This window comes from Mus musculus, chromosome 1 (assembly GCF_000001635.26).
Source record: "Mus musculus strain C57BL/6J chromosome 1, GRCm38.p6 C57BL/6J".
NCBI lineage: Eukaryota > Metazoa > Chordata > Mammalia > Rodentia > Muridae > Mus > Mus musculus.
In genome coordinates, this window is record NC_000067.6 from 159,113,724 (window position 1) to 159,141,166 (window position 27,443).

The 27,443-nt window shown below is 40.3% G+C and overlaps 1 long non-coding RNA gene across 5 annotated transcripts in view; it reads left to right on the forward strand.

Moving 5' to 3' along the window:
* The first annotated feature begins 18,883 nt into the window (after positions 1–18,883).
* Positions 18,884–27,443, forward strand: part of 4930562F17Rik — a 56,199-nt gene continuing 47,639 nt past the window's right edge. For 4 of the 5 annotated variants that reach the window (XR_865669.1, XR_373639.2, XR_865668.1 and 1 more), the window contains exons 1-2: positions 20,558–20,774; positions 21,604–21,781. This is a non-coding gene — a long non-coding RNA (RIKEN cDNA 4930562F17 gene). Of the gene's footprint in view, positions 19,331–20,557; positions 20,775–21,603; positions 21,782–27,443 lie in introns of those variants that run through there. The other variant, XR_373638.2, reaches the window with a different exon arrangement.

Consider the following 27,443-nt stretch of genomic DNA (forward strand, 5'->3'; position numbering starts at 1 on the left):
CAGCGATGCAGGGATGCTTTAATATATGGAAATCCATCAACGTAATCCACTATATAAACAAACTCAAAGACAAAAACCACATGATCATCTCTTTAGATGCTGAGAAAGCATTTGACAAAATCCAACACCCCTTCATGATAAAAGTCTTGGAAAGATCAGGAATTCAAGGCCCATACCAAAACATAATGAAAGCAATCTACAGCAAACCAGTAGCCAACATCAAAATAAATGGAAAGAAGCTGGAAGCAATCCCACTAAAGTCAGGGACTAGGCAAGGCTGCCCACTTTCTCCCTACCTATTCAATATAGTACTTCAAGTCCTAGTCAGAGCAATTCGACAACAAAAGGGGATCAAGAGGATAAAAATTGGAAAGGAAGAAGTCAAAATATCACTAACTGCAGATGATATGATAGTGTATATATAAGTGACCCTAAAAATTCCACCAGAGAACTCCTAAACCTAATAAACAGCTTCAGCGCAGTAACTGGATATAAAATTAACTCAAACAAATCAATGGCCTTTCTCTACACAAAGGATAAATGGGCTGAGAAAGAAATTAGGGAAACAACACCCTTCACAATAGTCACAAATAACATAAAATACCTTGGTGTGACTCTAACTAAGGGAGTGAAAGATCTGTATAATAAGAACTTCAAGTCTCTGAAGAAAGAAATTGAAGAAAATTTCAGAAGATGAAAAGATCACCCATGCTCAGGATTGTCAGGATTAATATAGTAAAAATGGCTATCCTGCGGAAAGCATCTACAGATTCAATGCAATCCCCATCAAAATTCCAACTCAATTTCTTCACTGAGTTAGAAAGGGCAATTTGCAAATTCATCTGGAATAATAAAAAAACCTAGAATAGCAAAAACTATTCTCAACAGTAAAAGAACCTCTGGTGGAATCGCCATGCCTGACCTTAAGCTGTACTACAGAGCAATTTTGATAAAAACTGCATGGTACTGGTAAGCGACAGACAGGTAGATCAAAGGAATAGAACTGAAGACCCAGTAATGAATCCACACACCTATTGTCACTTGATCTTTGACCAGGGAGCTAAAACCATCCAGTGGAAAAAAAGACAGTATTTTCAACAAATGGTGCTGGCACAACTGGTGGTTATCATGTAGAAGAATGTGAATTGATCCATTCCTATCTCCTTGTACAAAGCTAAAGTCTAAGTGGATCAAAGACCTCCACATAAAACCAGAGACACTGAAATTTATAGAGGAGAAAGTGGGGAAAATCCTCGAAGATATTGGCACAGGGGAAAAATTCCTAAACAGTACAGCAATGGCTTGTGCTGTAAGATCGAGAATTGACAAATGGGACCTCATAAAATTGCAAAGCTTCTGTAAGGCAAAAGAAATTGTCAATAAGACAAAAAGGCCACCAACAGATTGGAAAAGAATTTTTACCAATCCTAAATCTGATAAGGGGCTAATAGCCAATATATACAAAGAGCTCAAGAAGCTGGATTCCAGAAATTCAAATAACCCCATTAAAAAATGGGGTGCAGAGGTAAACAAAGAATTCTCAACTGAGGAATACGGAATGGCTGAGAAGCATCTGAAAAAATGTTCAACATTCTTAATCATCAGGGAAATGCAAATCAAAACAACCTTGAGATTCTACCTCACACCAGTCAGAATGGCTAAGATTAAAAATTCAGGTGACAGCAGATCCTGGCACTCCTCCATTGCTGGTGGGATTGCAAGCTGGTACAACCACTCTAGAAGTCAGTCTGGCTGTTCCTCAAAAAATTGGACATAGTACTACTGGAAGATCCAGCGATACCTCTCCTGGGCATATACCCAGAAGATGTTCCAGCTGGTAATAAGGATACATGCTCCACTATGTTCATAGCAGCCTTATTAATAATAGCCAGAAGCCGGAGAGAACCCAGACATCCCTCAACAGAGGAATGGTTACAGAAAATGTGGCACATTTACACAATGGAGTATTACTCAGCTATTAGAAACAATGAAATTATAAAATTTTTGGGCAAATGGATGTATCTGGAGGATATCATCCTGAGTGAGGTAACCTAATCACAAAAGAAGTCACTAGATATGCACTCACTGATAAGTGGATATTAACCCAGAAACTTAGAATACCCAAGATACAATTTGCAAAATACAAGAAAATCAAGAAGGAAGACCAACGTGTGGATACTTCATTCCTCCTTAGAATAGGGAACAAAATACCCATGAAAGGAGTTGCAGAGACAAAGTTTGGAGCTAAGACAAAAGGATGGACTATCCAGATACTACCCAACCCCGGGATCCATCCCATAATCAGCCTCCAAACCCAGACATTATTGCATATGCCAGCAAGATTTTGCTAAAGGGACCCTGATATAGCTGTCTCTTGTGAGGCTAAGCCAGTGCCTGGCAAATACAGAAGTGGATGCTCACAGTCATTTATTGGATGGAACACAGTGGAGGAGCTAGAGAAAGTACCCAAGGAGCTGAAGGGGTCTGTAACCCTATAGGTGGAACAACAATATGAACTAACCAGTACCCCCAGAGCTTGTGTCTCTAGCTGCATATGTAGCAGAAGATGGCCTAGTCAGCCATCATTGGGAAGAGAGGCCCCTTGGTCTTGCAAACTTTATATACCCCAGTACAGGGGAACGCCAGGACCAAGAAGTGGGAGTGGGTGGGTAGGGGACCAGGGCGAGTGGAGGGTATAGGGAACTTTTATGATAGCATTTGAAATGTAAATAAAGAAGATATCTAATAAAAAATTTAAACGAAATAAAATTATCAAAGTTTATATTAAATGACCTCATTTTCCACCTCAGCCTGTCATACTGTAAGAAAAAGAGCAAATTAAGCCCATCCTATTAATAACACATAAATATAAAATGCAACAAGAACTATTAAAATATATAAAAGAAATGTAATTACTGAATAAAAAACCAGTTCAAAATTATAAATGAAATTTACAAATATTTAGCAAGACTATTAAATTAAATAAGAGAAAAGAGGAAAAACATTCTGAGTGTGAGAAATGGTTAGTTGGCCTCACAACAGCCTCTCGAGATACCAAGACAGTGAGGAGTGTTATGCATGTCTTCGGAGCAGAACTTTGACCGAACATATGTTACAGACTGATTTCTTGAAAAGCACAAACTTAAGGTTTACTCAAGATGAATAAAATATTGAATAGACATTAATTTTTGGAGTCATCTTTATGACTTATTGCAGACATTTTTATTAGTTCTCTGAGGATTTTGTACAATATCTTTTGATCATATTCTTCCCCTTGCAAACTTCTCCAAGACACACTCTCCCTTCCCTACCTACCCAAGTCTGTATCCTCTGTTTTTCTCCAATAGAAGGGCACACATCCTAGATGATATGAGCAAATCAAATTGGACTTGATGAATGTTTTTTTAAAAAGACATGACAGCTTAAATTTTTAATCCATACTTCAAATTTTTTCACTAACAAAAAATCCACTCCACATGTTTTACTGATACATTTCATCAAACATTTAAGAGAAAGTTAATTCTAATTTTATACAAATTCCTCCAGGAATCTAAATAGGAGAAGATTATTTTACTGAGTGAGGTCAGTCTATCCTAATTTTGTACATAGATGAAACCATTTTTAGAAGGTAAATTATATACAAATGCCCATCAAGAACATACATAGAAAACAATTAGGAAATTGAATCTCACAAAATAAAAAGACTATCATATGACCCCAAATGTAAGATTGATTAGGGTTTGAGAGCCAATCAATTTGTCTTAGTCAGGGTTTCTATTCCTGCACAAAACATCATGACCAAGAAACAAGTTGGAGAAGAAAAGGTTTATTCAGCTTACACTTTCACATTACTGTTCATCACCAAAGAAGTCAGGACAGGAACTCACACAGGGCAGGAACTTGGAGGCAGGAGCTGATGCAGAGGCGAAGGAAGGTGCTGCTTACTAGCTTGTATCTCCTGGCTTGCTGAGCTTGTTTTCTTATAGAACCCAGGACTACCAGGCCAGGGATGGCACCACCCCCCTTGATCACTAATTGAGAAAATGCCTTACAGCTGGATCTCACAGAGGCATTTCTTCAAGGGAGGCTCCTTTCTCCATAATAACTCCAGCTTGTGTCAAGTTGACACACAAAACCAGCCAGTACAACCACCCTGTTGTCACCTTGACACACAAACACATCACTATTAAGCCTTAACTTACTTTCCTATTCACCCCCAAGATCTAAATAACTTTAAAAATTCCACAGTCTTTACAAATTCTTACATTTTTCAATCCCTTTAAAATATCCAATCTCTTTTGCAATTCAAAGTTTTTTTTAACTGTGGGCTCCACTAAAATACTTTCTTCCTTCAAGAGGGAAAAATATCAGGGCATAGTCACAATCAAAAGCAAAATCAAACTCTAACTATCCAATGTCTAGGATCCACTCAAGATCTTCTGGGATCCTCCAAGAGCTTGGGTTGCTTCTCCAGCTCTGCCCTTTGTAACACACACCTTGTCTGATACATGCCAGCTGCCTGTACTCCACTGTTGCTGCTGTTCTTGGTGGTCACCTCATAGTTCTGGTATCTCCAAAACACTTCTGTCTTCTGCTGCAACTGGACTGCTCTTTCACAAATAGCTGCTCATAGGCTCTTTTCATGGTGCTAAGCTTCAACTTCTCTGCATCATTCCTTCAGTCCGAGGCCTTCAATTGCCACTGAGGCTGCACCTTCACTAATGGCCTCTCCTGACCTCTCACAGTGCCAAGCATCAGCTGCTACCCCTTCATGTTTTTAAAATCAGTACCACCTGGGGGACACTTGTACATTATCAAGTCTGGCTGCCAATATGAGGTACAACAATGGCTGCCCCTGGAATATAGCTTCTCCGTGCTCTCAGGAAACACTTCCCAGAAGATTTCACCTTAATGATGTTAGTCTCTTCTTAATCAGTGCCAATTCCTTAGCTGCAACTAACCAGCATCAATAGTCCCAGTAATGCAAATGTTTCATTTTAGTAGTTCTGGTATCTTGTTAATCACAGATGATTCTTCAGCCCCAGCTAACCAGAACCACAGAATCTTCACAATCAAAATAGCAATGGTCCTGATAAGAGTCTTTAATCTTTCCTCTGAAATTTCACAAGCCAACATCATTTGCACTGTTCTCAACATTATTTTCCAAGCTCCTACCGAACATCCCACAGAGCTCTTAATATCCAATGGCTCTTCTAGCCCAAATTTTCCAAAGTCTTTCCACAGTCCTCCCCAAAACATGGTCAGGTCGTCACAGAAATACCCAACTATGCTGGTACCAATTTCTTAGGGTTTTACTGCTGTGAACAGATTCCATTACCAAAGCAAGTCTTTTAAAGGACAAATTTTAATTGGGGCTGACTTACAGGTTCAGAGGTTCAGTCCATTTTCATCAAGGTGGGAGCATGGTAGCATCTAGACAGGCATAATGCAGACAGAACTGAGAGTCCTACATCTTCATCTGAAGGCTGCTAGTGGAAGACTTACTTTCAGGCAGCTAGGACAAGGGTCTTAAAGCCCATACCCACAGTAACACACCTACTCCAACAAAGCCACACCTACTCCAACAAAGCCATACCTACTCCAACAAAGCCACACCTACTCCAACAAGGCCATACCTCTGAATAGTGCTACTCCCTGGGACAATCATATACAAACCATCATACTCACTATGCTAACAAACTAAAATAGAAAAACTAGATGTAATTTTAAGAGGTCAAAAAAGTATTTGATTTTAAAGGACAAATTTTAATTGGGGCTGACTTACAGGTTCAGAGGTTTAGAAATCATTCTTGACTTCTAGTGAAGGTATTGAAACATCAGCCCAGCCACAAAACCTTTGACCTACAATTTGCCCTGCCAACAAGATATGCTGGGGTAAAGGTGGCAAAGAAATTGTGGGGCTGGCAAATCAATGACTGGTCTAGCTTGAGACCTGTGCCCATGAGAGGAAGCCATCCCTAACACTACTTAGAAGGCCAAGAATCACAGGCTAGATATCTCAGAGACTTGGGATATAACCAAACATAACTGACAAAAAATGTCAATGAAATTATTTCTAGGGCTAGCGAGATGGCTCAGTGGTCAAGAGCACTGACTGCTCTTCCGAAGGTCCTGAGTTCAAATCCCAGCCACCACATGGTGGCTCACAACCACCCACAATGAGATCTGACGCCCTCTTCTGTTATGTCTGAAGACAGCTACAGTGTGCTTATATATAATAATAAAAAAATCTTTGGGCCAGAGTGAGAAGGGACTGAAGGAGTGGAGTTGACCAGAGCAAGCAGGGCTGACCGGAGCGAACAGAGGTCCTAAAAATTTAATTCCCAATAACCACATGAAGGCCCACAACTTTCTGTACAGGTACAGTGTACTCACATACATAAAATAAATAAATAAATCTTTAAAAAAAAAAGAAAGAAAGAAAAAGAAAGTATCCCTAATGATATTTTGCTTTTACTGATGCATTGGTGCCTAGCCCAGGTGTCATCAAAGAGGCTTCACCCAGCAACTCTTGGAAACAGAGGCAGAGACCCATAACCAAACTATTGGTGGAGCTTGGGGAACCCTGTGGAAGATGAGAAAGAAGGATTATAGGAGCCAGAAGGGTTGAGACCGCCACAAGAAAACATACAAAATCAGTTGACCTAGGCTCATAGGTGCTCACAAAGACTGAACTGCCAACCAAGGAGCCTGCATGGGACTGACCTAGGTCTTCTGCACATACCTTGCAGTTGTATAGCTTGGTCTTCTTATGGGGCTCCTAACTGTGGGAGCAGAGGCTGTCCCTGACTCTGTTGCCTGCCTTTGGGATCCCAGCCTCCTACTGGGTTGCCTTGTCTAGCCTTAATAGGAGGAGATGTACCTATTCTTACTACAACTTGATATGCCATGGCTGATAACCATGGGAGGCCCCTCCTTTTCTGAAGAGAAGCAGAGAAGGAGTAGATGGGGGGGGAGGGGTGGAAGAAGGAGAAATGGGGGAGTAGTGGGGAGAGATTGGGAGAAGAGGAGGAAGGGGAACCTGCAGGAGGGATGCAATAAATAAATAAATAAATAAATAAATAATCAATCTTTAATAATCATTCTTCATAAGCAGCGAATGAGAAATAAGGAACTTTCTTCAAAATCAGTGTATGTCTCTGGAAACCCACAGCCACCATATTGCTTCAGAGTGAGAAGATGGAAGTGTTCTCCTTTAAGATTAGGAATGAAGCAAGGATGCACAGTCTCACCACTGATACAACATCATCTTAGAATTCCTGGACAAATCAATTAGACGTGAAAACTATAAACCCTGTCCACATTAGAAATTCAAGGTGAAAAATGATCTTTTTCACCAATGGTTGTAATAAAATTCTAACTTTAAAAAAAACTACATAGCAAAATATATTTGTATAATAGATTTGTGAAGCAAGCAGAAAATGGAGAGATAAATCATAGTTTTCAGAATTAATTACATGGAAAAATGTTGTGGAATGAGGATTTTTTTGGGGACCTCTCTAAATATGTCTTGTTTTATGGATTTAACTTTGGGATCATGCACATAGTTGTAAGACATTTCAAAAACTCATTTCCAAAAATGTTAAGAGAAAATGAAATTAAAAACCTAAATATGTATCTAGCTAGTCACATAACCACACGGAGGGGAAGACCAAAGGGACTTCAGAAATAGCATGCAAATCATACTGTTGGTGGAAAGCTTGGTGGATTGCTCTGGCTGGCGTGTCTGTGTTATGGGATAGAGCAAATGAGTAACTAGGTGATAGCCAGTCATTCCTGTTGCAATCTAAACATTCTCAGAAATATTTAAAGAATTGAACTTCCTACAGCCACATAACTCTGGGGAATCCAATCATTGTCATCCGAACGGCACAGAAATGCCAAGATTGGTTAGTCTGGAGAACTAGGGAACATTAAGTTACATTTGGCTTCTAAGAAAATGTGAATTTAATATCTTGGGAGGTTTTTTTTTTAATGTAGTATTAGTTGAATTAGAGATTACTTGTATGTTCATTGAAAAGTTAAGTTCCATTTCTTTTGTCTGCATATAATAGACTAGCTGAGGTTAAAAATAGTATGGTAGAGAGCCAGCAATGTGAATCCCATCCAAGTGTTGGATCCTCGAAGCCTGATTGGTCTGAGCACTGGTGAGAAGGGTAATCCCTATGTTCTCTAGGAGTTGTCCAGCTCTGCCACGGTTCCAGGCAGGATGCAAACCACCACTAGCAGACCACTCTCATAGTTCAGTGATTTGATCAGTAAATAGGCCAGTGTATCAACTAACTTGTAGCATCACTGGAAAGGTAAATATAGAAGAGAATATGTATTAATTAATGCCATCCCAAACCTCTAGAACCAGGCTGCTACAGAGCGCTGGCACCAGGATGTTTATCTAGAAGAAAAAGTAATAGAGACTGTATCATTAGAGTGGATAACTACAATAAAAAAAAAAAATCACAGGCCTGGAATGCCTGAACAATACCAATTTACCACAGGAGTCCAACACTGAAGGTCTTGTTTGCCAGACTTGGAATTCCTGAAAGGATTATCTCTGACAATGAGCCGCAGTGGTACTCAGAAGAATTTCCACGTTTTGCCAAAACATGGAATGTTTGAATCCTGTACCATCAGTCCACATTACCACAGAGCCAGACTCTAGTGACAGAGCAGTGGTAACAAGAAGAATGAAACTCTCAAATGCATCGGACTAAACAGAGACTAATGATAAAGGCCCCTGCCTCAGCTTTAGACTATTTGGAGCAAGGAATGTATTGTGGGTAGCTCTCAGTTCTCTCCCCAGTTATTACAGCCTCAGCATCTCCCCTCAATACTATCATCTATGCATGGAATGTGGAGGCTCATGACAGCAAGTCTCCCTCTCACACTAAGTCTGGAAATCTGAACAAAAACAGAAACAAGAAACTTACACTACCAGGCCCTGGCCTAACCCCTTAGTCTGCATGAAATTGTATCCTTTAGATTGAGTTGTTGACACCAAACATTGAGGTGGAAGTTCTTCCTGCCAGTGTTCATTTATTTTTAATGTAATGCCATCCACAGTTTTTCATGAATACCCTAGAAAAAGAACATTTTAATTAGTTCAACCATAATTGAGACTCTAATATGGACCTAGATTTGTGTTAATGAAGCATAATCCTGCCTCAGTCAAGGATTTCCCAGTGACAAACAATAGCAATCACTCAAGGTCTCTTATGGAAAAATAATAATTTATTACATAGATTATGAGTGTATTACAGAAGCTGGAGGCATGCAATAGATTTGATTCCCACAAAGACAAATAGGTTCTAGAAATATATCTGGGAGTGAAGGCATGTTGGTGTCTCATCTCTAAGTTTCTATAGACCTTGTCCCTTCCCTCTACCTGATGCATATTTAATGATGGCTGTATATGGAAGCCACCCACCAACAGGACCCCCACATCCTAGTACTCCTGAACTACTAAATTCATGATCACCAGGGTGATTGAGTGTGTGATGTGTGCCCTGTGGTCTACTGCTAACCCAGAACACAGGAAACACAATAATACATAACATCCAAGATTAGGTTCAAAATAAGAGCCTTGCAACCAATGTTCCCTTTTCCTTGACCTAACAAAATTCTCCTTTGATTCTGGGACTTGAACTTTTGGAGATGCTATACAGCAAGAAACTGTATGGAGGCCCCAAGCAACAGCTGGTGATGGTCTGAAGCTCTGTTCAGTAGTCCATGAAGAACTGAATCCGTCAATAAGGGTGATCCATTGCAAATGGATCATGCCTCAAGCAAGCTTTCTGATGAAATAAAGCACTAGCTTTAAAAAAAAAAAAAAAAGTAATGGCTGGCTTATAGGAGACCCTAAATAGAGATAGCTAGCAAAGCAACACTGCTGTTCTATACCCACAAAAATTGTGGCAGTTTTTGTTGTTAAAAATCATTAAGTCCTAGGATAATTAGTAACTAATATGACTAACTGTAATAAATACCTAGGGTGTGGGAGTGGCTTTGCGTGTAGAAGACTATGCTAAGAAAAAGCCCAAATTGCTGTAAGTGTGTTTTAGGAAAAGTCTGCATTTCAATAAATCTCCTAGTGAAGGCTTAAAAAAAGAAGTTGGGAACAGTGGGTCATCTTTAAAACCAATGTGCTTTCTTAGTTGAGCTGAGGAAAGAGCATTCAAAGAAAGAGGGTGACTAAGGTTTGAGGGCCCTACACCATGGAACACCATGGTTGAAGATTGTCAAGATAATAGCGTCCCATTCCCCTCCTTGGTAATACAGTTTTCTGACTACTAAACAATATACACAATTAGAATGATGGCTGTAGAGAGTGACATATGTAAAGGGAAATAGCAAAAGCAATGACAGACAGTGCAAAGCTTTGGCAAAAATAGGTGCTAGAAGCTAGAACTGTTTTAGAAGATACATCATTCACAAAGAAGTAGCAAGTTCTGAAGGCTTAGCAAGTAAAGGCAGTTGCAGTTCAAGCCAGATGACCTCAGCTAATTCCCAGGTCCTACATAAAAAGCCAGACACAGTGGTGAACATCTGTAATTCTAGGAGTCATACAGCAAGATGGGAGGTAGAGATAGCAGGACAGCTAACCAGAAGCTTGCAGGCCAAATAGCCTGGGGTGAGCAACACAGAAATATGAAAAACCCAGCCTCAAAGAGGAAGAAAGAGAAAAGTGACTCCTGAAAAGTTTTCTGATCCCCACACATGCAAAGCCTTCATTAAAATACAGTAAATAAACAATAGGATACGGTCATCTGATTACTGATAACACTCATTGATTCCGGGGGATATGAGAGAGAGAGAGAGAGAGAGAGAGATTTAAAAACTGGAAATACCTCCTAAGAAGAGTACTTGCAGTCTGTTGCTGAAACAAGCTGAGAACCTTTTGAAGCTATACTGGGTTTGTGGCACCACAGCAGACCAAAGTTGAAAAGGGGAAAATGCACAACATCATACATTATCTGCACAACCCTGTCCATTGCTGAAACACGTCACTGAAGCATCTCTCTCACTCAATGCTTTGCTCTAACCCTATTTTCTCATATCCCAGGCACCCCAAAGTGATAGCATAACCCTCTATTACAGGTAATACCAACAACAGTTTCTGCTTACTGTAGCCTAGTGAAGGCTTGGTCAAAGCTCAAGGACTGAGTAAACACCTTTGGTGCACAGTGTCATTTAATCCTTTATCCTGCACATGAGGAAACTTTTTTGAGCTTGAGAAATATTTAGAAAGTTTTCCCAGGGAAGCATAGCTGGAAGATGAAAGCCATGGACTTTTCAACTAACTCCAAAGTCCATGACCACATTATGAAAAAGACTTTGGTGGAATTTGTTTTGCTAAGAACTGATACCACTCTACTAGTGGCTTTGTTTCCATTATCTCAACAGATTACCAGGAAAGTCTCTAAGGTAGGTTTCTATTTGCAAAGGGATCTGATTAAATGTGGTGATCACCAGGCTATTGTGTCCATTCACCCTCCAGCTGAAATCAAGTACTATTTAAGTCACCAACATGTGCAAAATGAATGCTTAATAAGAACAAGCTTTGTAGACAATGTGTCTTATGATGACCATAATTGGTGAATAATGTACAAATATCATACAGGGGAGTCCCTGTTTTTGCAAATAATAAACTTATGGTAAGCTGTCATCATCTTTGTCTTCATCTTCTCCTCCTTCTCCTCTTCTTCTTTTCCTTCTCCCCTTCCTCCTCTTCCTCTTCCTCCTTATTCTTCATTTCTGAGGTAAAAAGTAATCTCTCTCCATTCTCTACCTATTTGCACAGCCATTAGATAAGTCAATGAGTGTTTCAGACATGAACAAGGCAAAGATGTGGCTGTGTGGGCACAGTAGAAGGTGAAAACTAGTGTAGACTATTGTGTTTATGTTTTTCTATGTTGACATCTGAGGTGATTATTCTTGTCTGTGTTTACATGTCCCATTCATCTGTTTCAACTGGACAGAATTTTATTAATATTATTGATGGTTGCCATAACAACAAGCATGTAAATACACTTTGACTATGAAATTATGACAAGTATTTGGTTTATCACAGTCCGTAAATTGCATCAGAGGGATGATCCCCAGGGGTGAAAGGAAATGGAACAGGACATCACCAAGGGATACTTGCTTTGATCTCATTAGGGAAATTTACGTGGCAATTACTCCTGAAAAAGTTCCTTTCACAGGGCTTCCTCGGGAATTTGGGAGCTGTTTGACCTTTGGAGAAAAGCCAGGCACCAGAAGACTCCTCCTAAACTATAATTAGCATTTTGAGCTCACATCCACATCCTGTATCTCCATCATGCTTTTCCTTCTGGCCTTGGCCTCTGCAGCACTAGGGATGCTAAAGAAACAAAGTCAAATACCAGAAGTCGGGCTCTTCTTACACGGTTTTCAAACACAGCTTCGAAGCCTATGTTCTTTTGGATGGAAGATATTTGTTAAATTACTCTGGATATTATAATGAGGAAAAGAAATAAGATGGTAAATATGAAGAACACGCGATGAAATCTTTGCTAGTGAAGAATCGGTACTCCTGTTTAAAGTAGATGGTGTCTGAGGGAGGGGCTCCTCCAGAGCTCAGGCTCTTTTAGTGTTTTTGTTTGTTTGGTTTGTTTGATTGGTTTACATAATAAGATTTTCTTTCTTCCTTTCTTCCCTTCTTCCTTTCTCCCTTTCTTTCTTCCTTTCTTCCCTTCTTCCTTTCTTTCTTCCTTTCTCCCTTTCTTCCTTTCTTTCTTCCTTTCTCCCTTTCTTTCTTCCTTTCTTCCCTTCTTCCTTTCTTTCTTCCTTTCTCCCTTTCTTCCTTTCTTTCTTCCTTTCTCCCTTTCTTCCTTTCTTCCTTTCTTCCTTTCTCCCTTTCTCCCTTTCTTCCTTCCTTTCTTCCTTTCTTCCTTTCTTCTTCTTTATTTTTTGACTTTTTATTGATCCTTTGTGAATTCCACATCATGCATCCCAGTACCACTGGGTAGTGACTGTCCTCCCTTGCAACCTCCCCCGAAAAGAAAACAAAAAATAAAATAAAAAATATGAAAATTGGCCAGGCAGTAGTGGCACACGCCTTTAATCCCAACACTCGAGAGGCCAAGGCAGGCAGATTTCTGAGTCCAAGATCAGCCTGGTCTATAAAGTAAGTTCCAGGACAGCCAAGGCTACACAGAGAAATCCTGTCTCAAAAAAACAAACAAAAACAAAAAAAAACAACAACAACAAAAATAAAACAAGAAAAGAAAAAGAAAAAAGAAAGAAAGAAAGAAAGAAAGAAAGGAAGGAAGGAAGGAAGGAAGGAAGGAAGGAAGAAAGAAAGGAAGGAAGAAAGGAAGAAAGGAAGAAAGGAAGAAAGGAAGGAAAAATTTCACTGTGGAAGCTGCAGCGTGTCACAGGATACACACAGTTTACCCTTTTGCCTAAACAGTTTTATTTGCAAAGGTTCATTGCAATGAGCAGTTGATCTGTTTTGAGCCCTGTGGCTTCCACTACACCATCAATACCGGGTCCTCACAGGGACTCCTCTTGGGTATCCTAATGCCCTGTATCATGGAGATCCTGCAGCTTTGGATCTGTAGGACCGGCTCCTTCCTGCATTCCAGCAGTTCGTAGATGGGATAGATGTTGTAGTGTGCCAACACAAAGCCCTGGATCTGGGCCTGGGTAGTAGCTAAGTTTGTCAGCCTGTTAGCTCTCCAACTTTGCCCAAGTGAGTGGTGGGGCCTGCTTACCTGCTCTCTCATGCCCATGTCACCAGGGTCTGCTCTATTGTGCTCTATCAGTTGAGGTGTGGGGGAGTTGGAATTCTTAACTTGAAACCTAGGAAAGCCCAGGACAAACTACCTTATGATATGAACACAGAAAATTCAAATTACCTAAATATACCTTATTTCTCCCAACTATAAAATAACTTATTAAGAGTTTAACTCTTTTACCTTAGTCCATAATCAATAGGAGGAAATGTACAAAATCTTTTTTAAAAACAACTACAGAGACATCAGACGTGGCTGACGATACAATGCTGACTCCAGAGAGACAGGAAATTTAGCCCCCTTAGGCTAAACACCTGACCATTCATGACCTCAACTGCTTAGCTTCTGCCTGGAGGCCCTAGTCTCTTTGAGGCAATGGCATGCCATTTAACAAATTGGTTCCCTAAATGTGTCTAAGTGATTCCCAGGACATAGCTTACACATTGGAAATAGCTTCAATCCATACTGATCAAGCAACTTTACGACTCCCAATACACAGCTACATGCTCAGGATAAGACGTGGTCAGTAAAACACTTTTATGATGAGGGTTACAATTTAAACACAGTGAGGACAGCAGATTGAGGCATTCCATCCAATGTATCAACTGAAAAGCAAGTGAAAGAAGTCAAGACAGGACATCATCATTATAATTATTCATGCAGTCATTCCTCTGCCAGTAACAGATGAGCAGTCATTGGGGTTTAAGTCATCCATTATTTATTCTCTCCAGAGAGATGTGAAGTGCTATAAGAGTTACAGATTAGTGTTCGGTGGAGAGAAGGTCTTAAATTCCACCCATCCCCCACACTGAATAAAAATGGAAGAAGCAGCAAGCATCGAAAGTAGTGAAGGCAGTACTTGTCGCACAGTTCGGCTCGGCCCAGCTACCAAAGCCAAAGACACTCCACCCAAGGTGTCTGCTGGAGCTGCGTAGTTGTTTGAGGCCAGGAGAACAGCTGTGAAGTGATGAGACTACAGGAGAAGCCATCACTTTGTTTTCTGCACTCGGGAAGGCATGTGACTCAAGCTGAACTGTGTCCCCAATAAAATATGTTGAAGTCTTAACCCCAGGACCTTAGGACCAAACTTGAAAACAGCACCTTCATAGATATAACCAAATTAAGATGAAGCCATTCTGGAGTCGTGTGGGACTGGATTCAGTAACTGCTGTCCTTATAAGAAGAGAATTTAGACGGAGTCACGCAAGAACACTGTGTGATGACAAACCCTGCGATTAGAATGATCCATCTGAAAGCCAAGGAATGCCAAGAATTACTGGCAACTAGCGGAGCTGGGAGACAGGCTTGGAACACACGCTCTTCCGAGAAGAATCAGTCTGTCCAACACCTTGATTTTCCGGCTTTTGGCCTCCAAACCTATGAGGCTGTTAAAGCCACTGGTTAAGGTGAACTGTTCCAGCTACCCTAGGACACTAGGACAAAAAGACAAGCCCTTGGCAGCATAACAAAGAGGTGCTGTGGGCCTCTGGACCCTCAATGCTGCCTTTTTACTGCTCTCACCTCATTCTGTATTGCTTTCTTGCCTATCACTCTCCACACCTTACCATGGATTTAAACTAAAATCCCGGTGATTCAATGGCTACCCATAGTTTGTTCAAGCTGGAAGCAGACTTGTGAAGCATTGCCAGGATACACTCTGATCTTTACAGATTCCTCTTCTACACCACTCGCTGTACTTATTGTCTCTTAAAACTATTTTATTTTCTAAAAGTTTATTGGTGATTTTACCAAAAACGTGGTCTCAGCCAATGTAAAAAAAAACTCCACCTAAATACCATCTCTACCGGAAGCTTTCCTTCTCTATATTATAAGAGAAATGTCTGGTCTTGGAGCTCTGGCACACAGACACAAGTATTCTTAGAATTTTCCTAGTAAGAAAGCCTTTGCTGTGCTAGTAATATGTTGCACAGTGGATCTCTACTTGATGATAAAGTCCAGCAGAAGTGAGTTGGAGCTCTTAGTGACGGGGCTTCCCAAAGAAAAGAACAGAACTTGAGATTGAACTCATTCGTGACCAGTGATTTAATGAGCATGCCTACAGAGTTTCATTTTTAAAAAGAACTATTGATTTATTAGCTTCCAGTAGAATCTAAGGGATGGAGAGTTGTTGTCTTCAGTTGTGTATCCACTGGTGACCCTGACAAACTCCGGGGCATAGATCCAGACCCATGGCTACACAGACAGTTTTTGTTAAACTCAGTGAGTCACAAACAAAATAGAAAATATAAAGGTAGGGAAAATTGTAGAGAGGACAGGGAGATGAAAGGGCAGGAAGGAGATAAAGGAGAGTGGGTGGCAGGAGCAATTAGAATGGAATAATATATACTACACAATAATAGACAATACAATACAATAATAGAATTGTCAAAGAACAAAGTTAACTAAAATAACAACAACAAAAACTGTGGACATAGAGGTTCATAGAGCTCCTGGTTATTACACACATTGAAGTATGTGTTAGTTAGTTGTCTGGCTACTGTAACAAAATATCTAACAAAGAAAACTTAAGGAAGGAAAGCTTCATTTTGGCTCATAGTTCAACTTAATCATTGAAGGAAAGTTAACACAATAGGAGAAGAAGACTCACGGTCATATTAACTCCACAGTAAGAAGGCAAAGAGAATCAGTGTCAAGAGCTGGTTAGTTCATATTGTTGTTGCACCTGCAGGGTTGCAGATCTCTTTAGCTCCTTGGATACTTTCTCTAGCTCCTCCATTGGGGGCCCTGTGATCCATCCAATAGCTGACTGTGAGCTTATTTGTTTGCTAGGCTCCGGCCTAGTCTCACAAGAGACAGCTATATCAGGGTCCTTCCAGCAAACGCTTGCTTGTGTATGCAATGGTGTCATCGTTTGGAGGCTAATTATGGGATGGATCCCTGGATATGGCAGTCTCTAGATGGTCCATCCTTTTGTCTCAGCTCCAGACTTTGTCTCTGTAACTCCTTCCTCTAGCTGCATATGTATCAAAGGATGGCCTAGTCGGCCATCACTGCAAAGAGAGGCCCATTGGACACGCAAACTTTATATGCCCCAGTACAAGGGAATGCCAGGGCCAAAAAGTGGGAAAGGGTGGTTAGGGGAGTGGGGGGAAAGGCATGGGGGACTTTTGGGCTAGCATTGGAAATGTAATTGAGGAAAATACATTAAAGAGAGAGAGAGAGAGAGAGAGAGAGAGAGAGAGAGAGAGAGAGAATCAGTGCTTGTGCTTAGCTTGCTTTCTCCTTTAAATTCAGTCTGGGACCCAAGCCTGTGGGATGATGCTGCCCAAATTTAGGATAGGTCTTCCCATCTCAATTAACCTAGTTTTGATGATCTTACAAGGACATGCTCAGAGATATATTTTAGAGGGGTTCTAAAATCACATTGTATTGACAATCAAGATTAACCATCACAAGGTTCCATATGGGTAATGTGTATTGACTTCACCAGAACCACCTATCAAAGCCCTGTATGTCTACCCAGCTTTGACAAAGAATACCTTGTATAGTAATGTATTATTCTAAATATAGTACTTTCACAAATTTTATAGGTTGTTTCAGTAAAATATCCAACTTGAGGAACTATAGAAATCCCAAACATGATAGATAGTTGGATAAATGAATAGATGATCTGAACCTGCAGTTGAACCTGAGAAAAGAATGATTTTATAGGAGATTAAACCTTGTTGGGAAATTTCCAGACCCAAGTAGGAAACCTACTATGGTCATTTTACTACATGGACATAGTACCCAACTATCTGCTAAATTTGTATCTGACTACTAATAAGTTAGAGCAAGTCTCAGACCTCATTAGGGAAGTTTCTCTGAGCAATGAATGGTGGCTAACATAGACTCTCACAACCAATTAAAGTACAGAGAATAAATATCAGTGGAGTGCTTCTCCACAAACAGGACATCTATATAACACCCCTCCCCATGACTTAGAATTATAAGAGCCAAGAGTCCAAGAGGGCTGAGGTAAAGCTGCATCTTCTGGACATGACAGAATCACTTTATTCATGATCTCACAGCAGCTAAAGTTGCCTACATAAGCCTGCATAAAATCCAGATAGTCAGTATTATATCATGAAGTGGGAGAGGTTCATGAATCTCAACCCCTAACTGAGGAGCTATTGACAGTTCATGAACAAGGGATAGTCAGTTCTCTTTAAGGGTATGTCTCCTGATCATCTACCATAATCCTTATACCTAGGTTATATGGACAGCACAAATTCACACCAATCAGTTATCCCTTTTAAAGGCATGATATTGGAGGGAGAGTAAGAGATACAGGGGTCTGTGAGGAGTTGAGGGTGAATACAATCAAAATACACTACATGGAATTCTCAAAGAATTAATAAAGATATGTTCTAAAAGAAGACTAATCTTTTACCTTATAAGTGTCATTATTAGATGGGATTTAAAATAAAACAGCCCTGGATTCCTACTGTCTACTTCTTCTACAACTGGTATGAAGAGTCTGTGTTATTTTTACCACAATAATCTTCCTCAGTAATTAGCCAATGTTATATGAGTGTGGCTAATCTCCTTTTTCTTCAGTTGCAGGGTCATCATTTGACCTGGTCCTGATCACTGCCAGTATCTCTTCTATTTGATCTAGGAATTGGCAAATGATTCCAATCAGTCCAATAATATCGGTTGACAAAACAAACTTCTTTCCATTAAGGTTGTTAAACTGATAATGTGTAAGGTCACAGAACTATGTTGAGGATCGGCCTTGAACACAAAGGAAGAAGAGCTGAAAAATATTCCCCTTTAAAAAAAAAACTTGCTGAAACTCTAAACACAGCTCTGTTTAAAACCAGAAATAACATTGACCCAGTCATACTGATCAGTAAATTCTCTATTTTGTGTGACATGGTTTGAGTTAAGTCTTCTGTCATTTGAAATCAAGGGGATGCTGACAGTAGACCATCCTTCCAAAGCATCCCATGACTCTCATTTCTATCTCTGCACTCGAACAGTTGACTTGTCATCTCAACCTCTAGACTGTGAGCTTAGAAGAGTGACTATGTGTCATGGTTTGAACACGTAATGTCTGCCCAACCTCTAGACTGTGAGCTTAGAAGAGTGACTATGTGCCATGGTTTGAACATGTCATGTCTGTCCAACCTCTAGACTGTAAGCTTAGAAGAGTGACTCTATGTTGTGGTTTGAACATGTAATGTCTGCCATGGGAATATGTTGGTCCCCAGCTACTGGTGCTATTTTGATTCTATGTCCTTGATACTGTGGGCCAAGCCCCAGTGAAAAGTATCTGTTATAAGGAAAAGTTGCTAGATCCAGTGAAGAAATTAGGCAATGTCTCCTGACTTTTACAAAACAGGAATAAGACCTAGAACTACTGTCCACCTGGAAGATTGTCACAGACCTCTACCTTCACATTAACAACAGGTTTTTATCCTAAGTGCAATCTGGAGTTCTTTTTGTTAAGGTTCATCTGTCCAGACTGAGTCCTGCTATAGCATGAAGACAATAAACACTGGCTGGAAAGAGGACACTCCAAAAGGAAGGCTATGCCTGGAGCACCAGAGGTAAGTAGAGAGGCATCTCAGTTATTTAGGCCCTAGATGTTTCTGTTTTCTGTGGTATCTGGAAAGTGGCTGTAAAGATAGGAGAAAAACAAACAAATAAACAAACAAAACCAGGAGCAAGGGGGATTTTTTTTTTCAAAATTTCTGGGATAAATCACATTTCCTGAAGAACAACAAATGATCCTGAAAGGGGTTTTCCAGGGTTAACTATAAGGTGGAGGCCAAATGCAAGATTGTTTGTGAGAAAATATCTCTGCAAAACTCCAGGTAGAAAGTTCTGGTCTCCATACAACTTCTTTATCATCCAGGATCTTGGATGCTCCACAATCCCCAACCAGACAGAACATATTCTTAAATAAAAACCTCAGTATTAAGGAATGGGTTGACTCTTTGCATATTGATGGTCAATGGGATTCCTTAATCCTCAAACCATTATAGGCTGTTGCCAATACATTTCATTTCCTACAGAACTTCAGGGTAAGACCCTATTTCTGAAGACACCACACACTGGACTCACAGACAATCAAGCTAGTATTCACTTAGAAGCTTCACCCCTAAAAGCTAGCTTCCATAGTGCTGGAAGATGACATTCATACTATTAGATGGGAAAAATAATAATCACCATTCTAACCCAACTGTAAAGTTGGCAAACTACAACATGATGGGCCTAACAGGACATGCCCACTACTGCAATAGTGGCGCAAACATTATGTGAGTAACCAACCACTCTCACATGTGATCTATGGCCTACTGTCTGAGATAGAAACAGATGCATTGTTAACAGAGCCAAGAACATGAAGTTATATACACACACAAAGGATAACCTAATGCTATTATTCTGATAAATGGACATAGCGTTAAAGTGACTGGTAGTGCTTAATGCTGTTGCTGCAATACAGTGCATCTTTCAACCCATAAGCTGCTGCTTCTAGTAGATGACAGCTAACACAGAGATCCTCAACTGGTCCATATGCAGAGAATAAGAGATTATGGAGTACTCAGTCCTGAATGGAATGTACATATCCCATCCATTCCCTTCAAGACTCCAGGGACTTCACAGACAAGAGGGCAGAAAGACTGTAAGAGCCAGAGGTGAAGTATGACTTCACAAAAACTATGTTTTCTAGATACATGGGGCAGTTGCATATATGAATCCACAGCAATTATGACATCATGCACAAGATGTGTGTAAACTAAAGATAGAGGAAAAACCCCACCATGGAGCAAGAGTGATAGATAGACAATCCCACTGGGATCTGAAAAGCCGTTGGTATTTTCTAACTGCTAAAGGAAGAAAGAATCGGCTTTTCTTAAAGATGTGATCCTTGTAGGTTGATTCCAGGGCAGGGCCCACTCCCCAGAGTACTTGGGCAACGCAAACTTCATACGAAAAAGGAGGAGGAGAGAGGAGGAGGACCAATAGCAGGGTGAAGAGAGAGAACAGGTGAGAAGGAGTGAGAGCAAGAAGGAGAGGGAGGAGAGGGGGAAGGGGAGGGGAGAGAGAGAGAATTCAAAATTGAGTGGATGTGGGTAAGGGGGAATATGTCAGAAATTGGGAAAGGGCAAATATGATCACAATATAATTTATAACATTCTCAAACAATTAATAAACTTGCTTTTTAAAAGAAGTCTAGCCCCTTGGCTTAAGGCCTAAAATTTTGCTTTAGTGAAGGTGTGCTCCTAGGAACACAGGCATCTGCATGCTGCAAATGCAGGGCTCTGACTCGAGCTTTCCTTGGATTTACAGCATCCCTAGAAGATCTGTGCAAGTATTGTAAATTTTAATGTCACTAATATGCTGGTGATCACTTGTCTATACGCCTCCAGCTCCCTGCCCCCAGAAACTCTTCATTTTAGAAAACTTTTATAAAATTCTCTTATGAATTGGTATTGTCTCTAAATACTGGCCGCCATGAGATGCTTAATCACAAGATGAATGAGTTCCTGTCCTTTGCTGGAATAACTCTAGTAATAGAAGAAAACCAGGAAACAAGGCACAAAATAAATGGGAGAGTAACACTAAATGCACATGTTCGGCAAAAAACAAATTATTCAAAAAATAACAAAGAAAAATCTATAATCTATTAAGGCAAAATTATATATATAATTTCATTCAGAGCAGCGCTGACAAATCAGCTCAGAATCAAAAGGCAGCTTTCATTAGAATCACAGGAAACCCTTCTTCCGCTTCCAGATACCGAAAGACCTGTTTTCTGAGCTGTTTGGACTTGTTTCTTTCTCTCGCCATCCAGTATAATCTGTGATTATTTCAGATATGCTTCTCTGACGCAGTTCTTAGAGCCTGAAGCAGCTATGTCGTCATCGCGCTTTGCAGACTTTGGTCTAAGACAGCCCAGCTCTTGACACAGCTGCCTCGAAGGAGAGGCAGGAAAGAAATCCATCAGCTACATCTTCTCCTGCGGAAAAAAGGATTATCAAACTTCTCTTGAGGTAAGAGCACCCTCTGGTGGCCGATGTCTGCATTGTGCGCTGACAGCTCCATCTCAAACTAGACTCAATGCCCATATCCTTCCAGATGGAACCTATTTCACTGATCTCCCTTGGTAGCAAAATGGCCCGCTGGGCTCCAACATATAAAGCCCGAGTTCAAAGCTTTGTGCTACTATTAACTCATGAGTTAATTCAGTCTAATTACCTTCCTGAACCATTTTTACTTAAAATAAGAAAACAATGGCAGATTTGGGATCAAATGAAAACATCTGCTATTTAGTAAAACAAATACAAGCAAGATATTCTACAGTGTTTTGCCAGTCACACACATATCTAAGACCTAAGAACAAAGTTCTTTATTTTATATAAATATTATACTAAATCGTGTGGCATTATATTTCTGGTAGCCTGTTCATATTACACTCTTAAATCTATAACAATAAGTTTTGTGCAGATAGCCGCCTTTGACCTTCATCTATGACCCCGTGTCCATGTTGACTATTACAGCTCTTTGCTTTTGATCTCTTTCCCAAAACCACCTTTCAGAGACTTTTGTTCACAAAGCCATTTCTCAGTTTTGACTCAAGGATGTCTGATAGCCATGATCCGGAATCTACAAGACCCAAAGGTGACATGAACAAGCAGATCTTGGAGCATCCAGAGCCTGCCTGGTACCCTTCAATGTCTCTCACCCTGGTGACCTAAAGCTGCTCATCTTGGTGTCATTGCCGCGATTCTATGAAGTAATGCCCACTTGAGCATGTGGGCTTTCTGTCATCCATCTGCTCTACTTCATCCTATACTATATATCCTATATATTGATCGCCTTTTCATAAAACAAACTCATTACTCTTCCTTAGACAAAATACTCTACACCACCATCATCACCTTCTGGAGTTTTGTTCCCTCCTGCCCACCTTAAAAGCTTTGAGAAGGAAATCTATGATGTTTACAAATTACCAACCTGAAAGTATTTTGTTAGAGCATCCTCCAAAGAATAAGACTCACATAGATCTTTTTTTTATTTTTGTATTAATTAGTTATTTTTTTCATTTACATTTCCAATGCTATCCCATAAGTCCCCCAAACCCTCCCCCCGCCCCAAGCTCCCACTTCTTGGCCCTGGCGTTCCCCTGTACTGAGGCATATAAAGTTTGCAAGACTAATGGGCCTCTCTTTCCAGTGATGGCTGACTAGGCCATCTTCTGATACATATGCAGCTAGAGACACAAGCTCCGGGGGTACTGATTAGTTCATATTGTTCCACCTATAGGGTTGCAGACCCCTTTAGCTCCTTGGGCACTTTCTCTAGCTCCTCCATTGGGGGCCCTGTGTTCCATCCAATAGCTGACTGTGAGCCTCCACTTATGACTCACATAGATCTTAACAGCACACTATAGTTCAACTTCTCACTCACAGTTTACTCTTTCTTCTGGCTTCTCATTTTTAGCAAGTAGCTCCATAATCCACCCAGATGCTCATGCAAAAATCAACAAACAGTCCTTGGCCTTTTCTGTTTTATTCTCTAACTCCATCACCATACCCTACTAATTCCATTTGCCAATGTCACAATTCTTATCACCCCCTTCTATTTCCATGATGGTTGCTGGTACTTAAGCCATCACATCTCTAGCATATTCTTCTAGTCGTCCCTTAATCCTGTTCCTTCTCCCTCCCATTTCTGTCCATACAGCATCCAAAATATACTTACAAAGGCATAACTGATAACAGATGTGAGTATTCACTTTGATCACTCAATGTGGTACCCTTCTGGTTAGCCTATATGACATTATTCAATTGAAATTAATACATGTTTTGGTTTAGAGACCGTATAGAGTCCCACTTCTCACCCATAGTTTAATTTTTATTAATTATTTTGAATTTCCATTCATATATACAGTGTATCTAGATAATTCTATTTCTATATCTATTCCTTGCTCTCCTCTTGTAACTCCCTCCAGGAACATCTAGCGCATCTTCCTGACAACTTTTTGTCCTCTTTTTTATAGTTATCTGTTTGTTTGTTTTTGGTTTAACCTGCTGAGTCCAGTACCTAAGCACATGTGCACTGGGTCATTCACTAGGGTGTGGGGGAGTTACTACTGGCCACATTCCTAAAGAAAAGTGACTCTCTCCCCCTCAAGCAGCCATTAACTGCCAATAGCTCCACAGATTGAGGTGGGGCTCAGGAGATCCCTCCACTATCCATACTGAAATTTCTACTTGGATTGATTTGTATTCATGTCTCGTGTAAATACTCATAACTGCTGTGAGTCCCTGTATGCTACATCTGTATCGTGTCCAAGGGACAGCATTGCACAGGACTCATCTCCATCCTTCAGCTACTATCTTCTCTCAGCACCCTATTCCTTTACATTTCTGAGATATGTGGTGGGAGTAGGGATTGGTATAGATGTCCCATCAATGGATGAATGCCCATAGTCATTGAGTCTCAGCAATGTGAACGACAATGCTTCTCTGTGTTAACTACTACCCGCTGCAATAAGAAGCATCTCTAATCAGGCTTGGAAGGAAAAGCATGAATTTGACATAAATACTAAGAATACAGTTTGACAATATAGCCATTTAGGAAATTAACATCGACAGGTTCTCCTCTAGGGCCCACGGCTTCCCTGACGAGGTTTTTTTGACCACGTGTAAAGTATCAAGCATGAATTATGCTCCTATGGAGCAGGCTTCAAATCTAATCAAGAAAGAGAGGCTGGTTACCTCTGTACACAGCAGTGACACTATTGCACCCATGTGCACTTCTTGCCTGGCCAGTCAATATTTTAGCATGAAAATACAACCATTTATTTTCCCTCCAGGCAGACTCCATTGCACCATCCAGCCCCCATGAAAGCTAGTCAGAAGAGAGAGTGTCCTTGTCATTCAAGATTGATATCTCTGTGCCTTGCAATCAACATATTTGATGTTTTTATTTTAGAATCTTACCCTCTAGTCATGATGGGCAACCATCTGCTGGTCTATCTAGTCAGCTTGCTCTTGGGATCCTCTGTCTCCATCTTTCAAGCCCTGGGATTATAGGCAGCAGACCCACCTCCTTCCCCAACATTTATGTAAGTATTGTGGATCTAACTCTAGCGCTCCTGCTTACATAGCAAACACTTTAACCACTGAGCCATCTCTCAGGTTTCTTTGACCCATCTTCAGCCACTAGTCTTAGTATTATGTTTCTTGTCTAGATCAATTATTACTCTTATGGATGTCCCAACAATGGCAGTTGTTGAAACCGTCATTCCTTCTGTGTTTATTTTCCAGCTTGCTTCTACAATGGAGAACTTTTGATTCCCCAGTTTATCTCTTTCTGTGTGTCTATGGGGACTCATCAATTTCTTCTTCACTCCTTAACTTATAATCTATCACTATCATGGTTTATTTTGATGCCTAACTTGTCCTAGAATCAGTCTATGTTTTCTATGTCATTCTTTGATATTCTTTTCTTTCTAGCACACACATACCAACATTTTTTAAGAAGCTGTTCTTGGTTCATTTTCCACTTTTGCTAGTAATGCCCTAGAATCCATCATTTCTTCAAGACAAAATTGATATTTAGAAATCATGATATGGAGTAAAGGGTGCTGGGGAATTGCTGTTTCCATTCCCTCCCAGTGAGTAGAACTGGAACACATGTTACATGTGTACGTTAACATCTACACATAAACAAATGCTGTCCCGTACATATGCAATCACACAAATTTATCAAGACCTCTAACTCCCACTCTATATCACAGTGGTCCATTACTCCTAGCCCTACACACTTCTGTACATTTTTCTTCCTTCTATCACAGTAGAAAAACAAAACAAACAAAAGGAAAAACCCGTCTCAACCTTTTGATTTGTTCCTCTTCATCATTTTAGCTGTGGCTCACTCTGTTCAGAATCTTGGTCATGTGTACCTGGCTACTGCTTCCATTTTGTATTCTCACTCACACCAAACATTTTAATTTTCTAAACAATTTTTGTTTTCAGTTTTATCCTCCTAGATTATAAGGGCATCTCTAGCCTAAATACAGAGTTTTGTGTATGATATGTCTTCAATATGTATTTGTTGAGTACATGACCTAACCCATATATGTGTATGCTGTGCATGCATGGTTCTGGAGCCAATATTAGTTGGAGAATGGTAGGGAAAGGAAGGCTTACAAATCACCATTAATCAATATTAACATAGGTTCTGAAATCTAAATTCCAAGAGAGTAATTTGGGCTAGTTATCCGTGAGTCTATAGTCACACACACACACACACACACACACACACACAATGTTGTGATGAAAAGATTTGCTGGGAAGAGAATAGTACCTCATTTGAAACAAAAGTTAGAAAAAGAACAAGAAACCCAGCAGTGGTAGTGGATGCCTATAATCCCAATACTTGGGAAACCACAGTGGGAAGATCATGAATTCCAGATCATTCTGGGCTATGTAATGAGAACCAACTGGAAAAAAGGGAAGAGAATGAGGTGTGAGGAAGAAGGGTAGATGGGAGAGAGAGAAAGAAAGAGAAGGAGAGAGAAGAAGAAAAATAAGGAGAGGGAAGAGGAGGAAAAGGAGGAGGAGGAAGAGGAGAAGGAGGCAGAGAAGGAGAAAGAAAAGGAGCCAGAGTAAAAATGAAAAAGAACAGACTGAAAACAGCCATGGTGGACCAAACAGTAAGACCTACCAGCCACCTTAGGAGCCCCTACCTTTGAAAGCAAAGAAGCACTCATGACCAGAGAAATTTATAACAAAACCATAAGCTATTGAAGATGACAGGAACTTAGTTATTAGACACAGCTGCTTTTATCCTCCTTGCAAGGTAATGAGTGATCATTCTTGATAGTTATGTAAACAATAAAACGTCTCAGAGAACTACAGACAACAAGAGGGTGTTGTTAGTGGAAATACAGCATTCATGAAGCAAACAATGTTCAGCCACTCTGCAAACTTGAGACCCTGGTATTCCAGAATCCTTGCAAACAAGTGATGCACCCATGTCTTGGGTTTGAAGAACAGTGTATCTGTGATGGTTTGTATATGTTTGGCCTGGAGAGTGGCACTATTAGGATGTGTGGCCCTGTTGAAGTAGATGCATCACTGTGGGCATGGACTTTAAGACCCTCATCCTAGCTGCCTGGAAGTCAGTCTTATTCTAACAGCCTCCAGATGAAGATGTAGAATTCTCAGCTCTATCTGCACCATGCCTGCCTAGATGCTGCTATGTTCCCCACTGAACCTCTGAATCTATAAGCCATCCCCAATTAAAAGTTGTCCTTTAAAAGACTTGCCTTACTCATTGTGACTGTTCACAGCAATAAAACCTTAACTAAGATAATATCTATTGAAATTATTAAGTAATCCAAAAGCTATTATCCAGCATAGCTCTAGGACAAAGATCTTTGCTTTATTATTAAACTGTCTGCATGATTTCCAAAGGCTCTAATGGAGAAGTCCACAACACTGCACAGTGCTAACAACTACGAGTTGGTTCCGCAGTCTCAGGAAAAAGTTATGATCTATTGATAGTCATTTGTGTCTAGCTATTTCTTCATCCAGATGTGGGTTTGGAGTGTTGATGTTTAAGCATTGCCTGTTTCTAAAGTATAAATATTCCTACCATGATGAATTTCAAGGTATTATTATAAAGTCACTGTCCAGAGAG